Source organism: Muscardinus avellanarius (genome assembly GCF_963383645.1).
Source record: "Muscardinus avellanarius genome assembly, chromosome: 2".
Taxonomy (NCBI): domain Eukaryota; kingdom Metazoa; phylum Chordata; class Mammalia; order Rodentia; family Gliridae; genus Muscardinus; species Muscardinus avellanarius.
In genome coordinates, this window is record NC_137787.1 from 137006608 (window position 1) to 137014563 (window position 7956).

A 7956-nucleotide genomic window follows, 5' to 3' on the forward strand; every position below is an offset into this window, starting at 1 on the left:
CTGGATGACACTGCAATTGAGTCCATTCAAAACTGATTAATCAATAGTTGCTCAATGTACTGATTCATTACCTTGGCTCTCGTGTCATTTGCCATTTTAAGCAATGACTTGGGTAAATATAGAGGGATGCTTATAAAATTGGTAAAGCCATGAGAGGTGAAATGTGTATTGAATGATAGAACAGGGTTCAGAAGAAACTATCAGGCCACATGCTATTTGGGATGGGTAAGATCAGGAGCTTGAATCCAAATACAATACTGAAGAGATCAGACTTAATAGCAGTTTGAGTAAAAAGGATTTTTAAACACTTTAAATTCAAGTCAATATTAAGTTTTATATGAAACAGCAGTGTAATGGGCTTCCAGAAATTTTATTTGGCTATTTTCATAAAGTATTATATCTCAAACAAAGAGAGTGGCACTGATCAGATATCTATTTGGAATATCAGATTCATTTCCCTTCCACACTCTGTAATACTATAACCCCTGTTGAAATGCACTATGTCATCAAAAATACTAAAATCCAGTCTTCAAAAAGCAATGAAAAACTCTAAAGGCCAAAGGTATTCCAAAGAATGTAGTTTGGCAACTTCTTTGATGAATGATGATGGTTGGGGTATCTAGAATACCATCATCAAAGGCAAGATGCTGATATGATAGGGTCACATCTACAGAAACCTCTTCACTTCCCTTTGTGGAATCCACAGAATATGCTGGCTTCACTAAAAGCAGTGGGAAGGAGACCTGTGTAAGTTCTGCACAGGTGGTGCACTTGAACTCTGTGAAGACCTACATTTCTATTAAGTGGTATCAATAATCAATACAAATGTAAGGAGCAGAGAAGCATGGTTAGATTATTAATCCATTGCAACATTTTTCTCTGTCGTTTTTCTCCCCTCTCAGAGTAGTTTTTCCCAAAATGGAATCCATAGATCATTTGTTCCTCCAGAGTCATGAAAAAAATTAAGCTGCAGTCAAATAGATAGAACATTGAATTAATAGTATTTTAAAAATTTTTTAATTAAATGTTAACTACTATCATGTAAAAAACACAATTATAAAAATAAGATGATACCAGAAGCTTAACTAGAAATAGTAGTACTTTATCCTATTCTTATACCACATTTTCTTTGTATGAGACTTGATTTTATTTGTGTGTATGTGTGTGGGGGGGTGTTGTTACTGGAGATTGAATCCAGGAGCATTCTTTCTCTGAGCTACACCCTCAGCTCTATTATATATTTATTTTGAAATAGGGCCTAAGTTTCTGAAGCCCTTGCTTCAGAAATGTGCTTACGCCAGAAATGTGCTTGCTAAGTTGCTGAGGCTGACCTTGAACCTGTGATCTTCTGTCTCAACAGGAGATTATAGGCATGTGTCACCATGCCTGGTTTCTGATTTCTGTTATTTTTTAATCTATTGTTATTTTTTCCTAGGTTTCAAAATTCCATATTATTGTGAGCAGAACTGCTGTTTTATTTCAGTCTCAGGGAGCTTCTGTGTTACTGTGGGCTCCTCTGATCTGCCATTTTCTCCTCCTCCTAAAATATTTTAATATGAAAGCTTTGAACATAGGCCCTTCCCAAGAAATCTTTTCACTGTTCTTGCCAAATTTAATTTTAATCTTGACCCTTCAAGTAGAGTGTAAGTACAAATGTCTCCCTATATGATCAGAAACATATGTTTCTAAACTGATCCCAAGATACCAGGAGACAGTAATCTCCTGGGTGCCTGTGTTGTACTGCTCAGGCAGATGTTCTGAGCCATGTGCTGTGGACATTTAGAAGCCATTTCTTCACTTTTGAGCCATTGAAGTTGTTTTACTGGCTTTGGTTTATTTTATTAGACTGTTGTATATAATAGATTTTCTCCCATCAAGAGATAGCTTTGAAGAAAGTCATTCCAAACCCCAAATACAAGATTATTCCCTAAGTAAATCATCTAAAAAGTCACCAAAATGCCAGTGTGGAAACAGAAAATGTGCTTGCATAATGTAATTAGTATTGCCCTCAAAAAATTGTTGGTTCTTTTAAACAGATGCGCCTTTCTCCCTCTCTCTCTCTTCTCTCTCTCTCTCTCTCTCTCTCTCTCTCTCTCTCTCTCTCTCTCTCTCTCTCTCTCTCTCTCTCTCTCTGTAATAACCAATCACTTTGGTAAGAAATGCACCTCAAGTTAGTCTAGAAGTCTTTCAAAGGCCCAAGTTTGAAATGATGGACCTATGATGAGGAAAGCTTGTACTTAACAAATCACCACCAAAATGTGGTTGACAACCCTTAATTCTGGGTTTTTTTTTTCAGATAGAACAAAATTCTATGCTCTACCTGGCTCTCAAGAAGTTGATTAAACAGCCCACGTGCATCCAGACACCACATATGGCGATTTACATCACAAGGTCTGCTAGTGTTCCCCAGAGTAAATTGCATTAATTTTCTTAGCAGTAGGCTTTCTCTAATTTTTTCAGTCTCATTCTGACCATGAGTTAAAATGTTCTTTGATGGAGAAAAAGGAAATAACAGATGTTCAATGAGAAAATTCTATGTTGTGGCATAATTATTTCAGCCTAATTCCACAAATCATTGAGGCATGCCACCTAGAAATGCAAAAGAACTGAGAAACACTTTTTTTTTAATGGTACTAGGGATTGAACCCATGGGCATTCTATCTCTGAGCTATACCCCTAACCTAGTTTATTTTATTTTATTTTATTTTATTTTTGTTTGTTTGAAACAGGGCCTCGCTAAGTTGTTGAAGACCTTGCTAAATTGCTGATGCTGATATGGGACCTGTGATCCTCCTGCCTTGGGCTCCTAGGTATGGGTATCACAGGTGTGTGTCACCACATCTGGCTGAGAAACACCAATGCAAAGTCACACATTTCTTGGTAAATATACAAAATAGATTCCTCCACCTTAAGTGGCTTGAAAAACATATATATGAATGAGGTTTGCTTTGAGAAGTACTTTAAAGTAGCAGGGCATGGTGGCACATACTTGTAATCCCAGTTCCTGGGAGGCTGAAACAGAAGTGTCAAAAGTTCCAGGCCAGCCTCAACAGTTGAATGAGGCCTTCAGCAACTTAGTGAAATTCTTGTGTGTGTGTGTGTGTTTGTGTGTGTGTGTATGTGTGTGTGGTACTGGGGGTGGAACCCAGGGGCATTCTACCTCCAAGCTACACCTCCATCCCTATTTTTTATTCTTTATTTTGAAACAGGGTCTCACTGAGTTGCAAAGGGCCTCACTGAGGCTGTCCGTGAACTGCGATCCTCCTGTTTCTGCCTCCCAAATGCTGAGATTACAAGCATATGCCACCACATCTGGAAACTTAGTGAAATTCTGCTTCAAAATAAAAAATAAAATAGGAGTCAGGCGTGGTGGCACACGCTTGTAATCCCAGCATTTGGGAGGCTGAGACAGGAGGATCATAGTTCGTGGACAGCCTGAGCTACTACTTAGTAAGGCCCTTTGCAATTCAGTGAGACCCTGTTTCAAAATAAAGAATAAAAACATAGGGCTAGGGGTATAGCTCAGAGGTAGAATGCCCCTGGGTTCCATCCCCAGTGCCGCAAAATAAACAAATAAATAAATAAAATAGGAAAAAAGTATTTCAAAGTGATGTCTTATTTCATAGGAAAAAATAGCAGTAAAAAGAAAATATTCATAGAATCCAATATCAAGGACATCTGTTCTCCCATGAATTTCCTTCTGAGAGATTTTCCATAATGGAAGAAAATGATGTTGTATGAGCCAATAAATTAAAAGGAAGACAAACTGGTTTTCTGTAAAAGAATAACTGAGAGAGACTTAACAGACTTCAATAATATAAGAAGGTATTTTTCAGGCAAAATATCCATTATCCTATTATTCTAAAATAGATGTTTCATTGAAAAATCAAACAGAGTTAAAATAATTTTTAAATCTCCAAGAGTGTAGTCAGTTGAGTACATTTGACTGTTTCTTGGTGTCCATTGGGAGATTCTGCCTCCGTCACAGCATGTCTGGCTCACCCTTCAAAGAACCATTTTCATCACGTGAAAAAAAGAGTTTGGGTTTACATCAAAGCAAAGAGACTAGGACAACTTCCGTGGGAAATCATGGTTTGTAGCCTATCTTTCATCAGAGGACTTCAAACACTTTTTTCTACATGATATGGTTTTTTTTTTCATTTTTTCCCAAGTTGTTGCATGGATTGAGAGAATAAGTACAACACAGTTATGTGACTAGTAGTTCATAGTTGACATAATGTCTGATGATTATGGAAGAATGAACATTTGATAGAGCAAATATACAATTATAATGTCAGGTGAAAAACTAGAAGCAGCTTTTGTTTCTGATAAACCTGTTTCCATTACAGTATTCATTTCCCTCTACTGCCATGAAAGTAAATCTTGTGAAGGGTAAAAACTGCAAGTGTGAATGTCCAATGTCTATCACAGAAGATTCTCAGTGCCATTTATGTGGCATGTCCTTGGGAGAAAACCGCCCTGTGCTGCTTCAGATGCCCACCCAAATGTTCCGGAGACAGCTGCATGATGTTCCTGAAGACAACCTAAGTGTCCTCCAACTCACGAGCGAATAAAAAGGAAGCACAGCATCTGTACACACAATAGAATAGTGTTCAGCCACGAAATGAACAAAATTCTGACGTTCTTATTGTCATGGATGAAAACTGGAGACCTTTTATAAGAGAAATAAGTGGGGCTAAGAAAGGTAAGTATTACATTATCTCAACCATGTGGGGAATTTAAAACTTTGATGTCGAAGAAGCTGAGGGCTGAGTGATGGCTAGCAGGGGTAGGGGAGAGTAGAAGGTAGGGAGAGATTTGGAAAGGTTGATCAATAGGTAATAAGTTATAGTTAGGAAGGAGAAGCTCCCATGTGCTACTGCACAGTAGGCTGACTATGGATAATGGGAATATATTTCATACTTCAGAAAGCTAGAAGAGAGGGTTTTGAATGTTTTCTCATGGAGAAATGATAAATGTTTAAGGAGATAGAACCATTTTATGCAACATGACCATTATACACTATACACATACATTAAAAAATCAATTACATGATGCCTTATAAATATGTCAAATTTTTACGTCTGTATATGTCAGTTAAAGTAAATTTACTTTAAATCTAAAAAATAAGTTTTCTCCTATAAAAACCTAAAAAAATAAGTTTTCTCCTTACCTCTTTAGATTAGAGGTAAGTGTCCATTAAAACTTAGGCTTTTATGTAATTTGTTTTTAAGATAACATCTCAAGCTTCAGATATTTTATTAGGCCTTATGTCCACAACCTTAACAAAAAAATATTTCTCAGAGATGTGTCTTAGACTCCTGCCTCTTATAGAATTCAGGACAAGGAGCACATTCTCAAGAGGACAGAGATTCTTCTATCTTATAGGAGGAACATGATAACTTGTTGAAGACCTCTGGGGCTGATGAATGAGGGATGAATGAGAAAGTCAATGAATGTTGAGGTGTTCTATTACAGAAATGATCGACTATTCAGAGTTGATGTTGAAAAAATGGTATTGCCAACTAATAAATTGGCACTGCTTTTTCAAAGTATTTCCTTTTCACCAATAAGCCTGATTGAGTAAAGTCAAGGCAAAAGCTATGTGACAAATATTAGGATTTAAATAGCAGCATTTGCATGCTATGAGAGATGGGCAGCTGTGGCTTCCTGTTTCCTCTAGGAATATATGATGGTGAAAACTATCTAGTGCTAGAGCAGAACAGCTGGCATGTGAACATGAGAGTGTTAAATTCCATGTCAGGCCTCTATCAGGCTCTATCAGGCTAAGTGTGGAAGAGGCTGCATGTTCAGCAACAAGGCTTAGAGGGCTGAGATCATAATACTAAAGAGATGACACAAATGACAACTAAGGAAAATTTGAAAATGATGATATACAGTCATAATAACTTGAATGTACTTCTCTTATTTTAGGATAAGAGGCCACAGTCTCTGTTGGTTGTGGGCTGGGACACTCTTACATCTGAGGATACCCACATTCCAAGGCTCATGGTTCCCTCCCTCCAGTGTTAAAGCCAGCAAACCCAGGTTGAGTCCTCCTCACACTGTTATATCTCTTCTCTTGGCACATCTTTCTAATGGCAACTACTGCCCCCTTGTCCACTCTTAAGGGTCATATGGTTGCATGAGGCCTGCAGGATCATCTACTTCAAGGTCTGCAACCTTCATCTTATCTGCAAGGTCTCTTTTGCCACATAAGTTAACACATTCAAAGGCTCCAGCATATAGGGCACGCACATCTAGGAAAGACTATTATTCTGCCTCCCATGGTCTGCTTGGGAAATCTTCAGATGTAGGTTTTCCACACCTGTGTAGAAGGGTATCCAAGTACTGGTATTAAGTCATTTTTAGTTGAACCAAGCATGAGAAAGCATGACCTTGGAGCTTCATTCATTGCTCCTAAAAAATGCAGGCCTGCTTTTTTGAAACTTTCTGTCTTAGTCAACATTCTCACTCCTCTAATCCAAAGGATTGACCACGCCATTTAGAGGAATGGAGATTTCTTTGCTCATGGTTTTATGGAGATTCTGGGTTCAGTCCATGTGAAGACAGGATATGAAGCTCAGTCCATGGTGGCAGGAAGTAGAGAAAGAAGAAGCACAAGGGCTTTCACATCATGGATGCTGGAAGCAAGAGAGCATCCAGAGACTCAAACATGGTCCCCCAAAACCACGCCCCCAGGGGCCCACCTTCTCCAGCCACACTCTACTGGTCCAGGTTATCGCTCAGATAAATCCGTTGCAGTGGCTTTATCTACTGATGAAATTACAACCTTCATGATGGAGCCATATCAACCCTGAACATTAATATACAAGCTCCTCAGGAGACATTCTATATCTGGCCATAACATTCCCTTTGTGCATCAAAGAAGAAGCAAAATGTGAGGTTACTTTGCCTTCTATTCACATTCCAATATTTGTTTGCAGCAAACCTCCAATAATTCTGCAGTTTCATGTAATCTGAACCTAGCTGGACCAACAGCTTGACTGATGCAATGTGAAACGTTGTATTTGAACTGAGTCTTTAAAAAAAAAGAATAGGAAATGTGGAGGAGAAAAATAACATAATTAAATTCCTGTAAATACTAAGAACTGTGTGACTTGCTTCCTATAGGTGATTTCTATTTCTTATGATAGCCCTGGAAGGTAGGTATCTTTTTGCTACTGGGAAAAATGAGGTTGAAAGATCATGTTGCAACTAATAAATCATGGCACCAACACTGGCTCTAAAGCCACTGCCCTGCTATTTTGAGCTGGAAGAGGATGGAGAAACAAGATAAATCATTACTATAGAAAGATAACATAGTTTATACAAAGACATACAACTGATCAGATATATTTTCCTTTTAACCAAGGGAAAAAAAATAAAGATGTACTCTAGAGGGCTGGTCTTAACAAGTGCAGATAAATAGAAAAACCAGCAGTAGATGTAAGTCTCAATGTCACCTGTGGATAAGTCTGAGAATTTTAAATAAATGTAGGACTCAGAAAGACCAAGTGTAAGATTTCTTGCAAAACTCATAGAGATCTTCAGAAATTCCATATGCTCAAATGATCACATCTTTTTCTTCACTTTTCTGGTCTTTCTGCTTTTATTCTCACTATAATCTGAAATATCTAGAGTTTGGGAAAGGGCTTTATCTATCTGTGGTCCTTGTCTCCCTTTCAAAACTGAAAATGTATCTAACATCCAGAATCTGTTCAAAAAGAAGGGAAATAATGTAGAAAATCCTTTCTTATTTCCTAACACAAATTGGCAAAAGAGTGAGTGATATATTAGTCAGATTTTCCCAGAAAAAAGAAACAATAGGATATGTGTATATATGTATGTTTGTGTGTATATATACATGTGTTTTCATATATGTATGTCATATTTATGTATATATATGCATGTGCATGTTTGTATATGTGTATAATATATGTGTGTGTGTGTGTA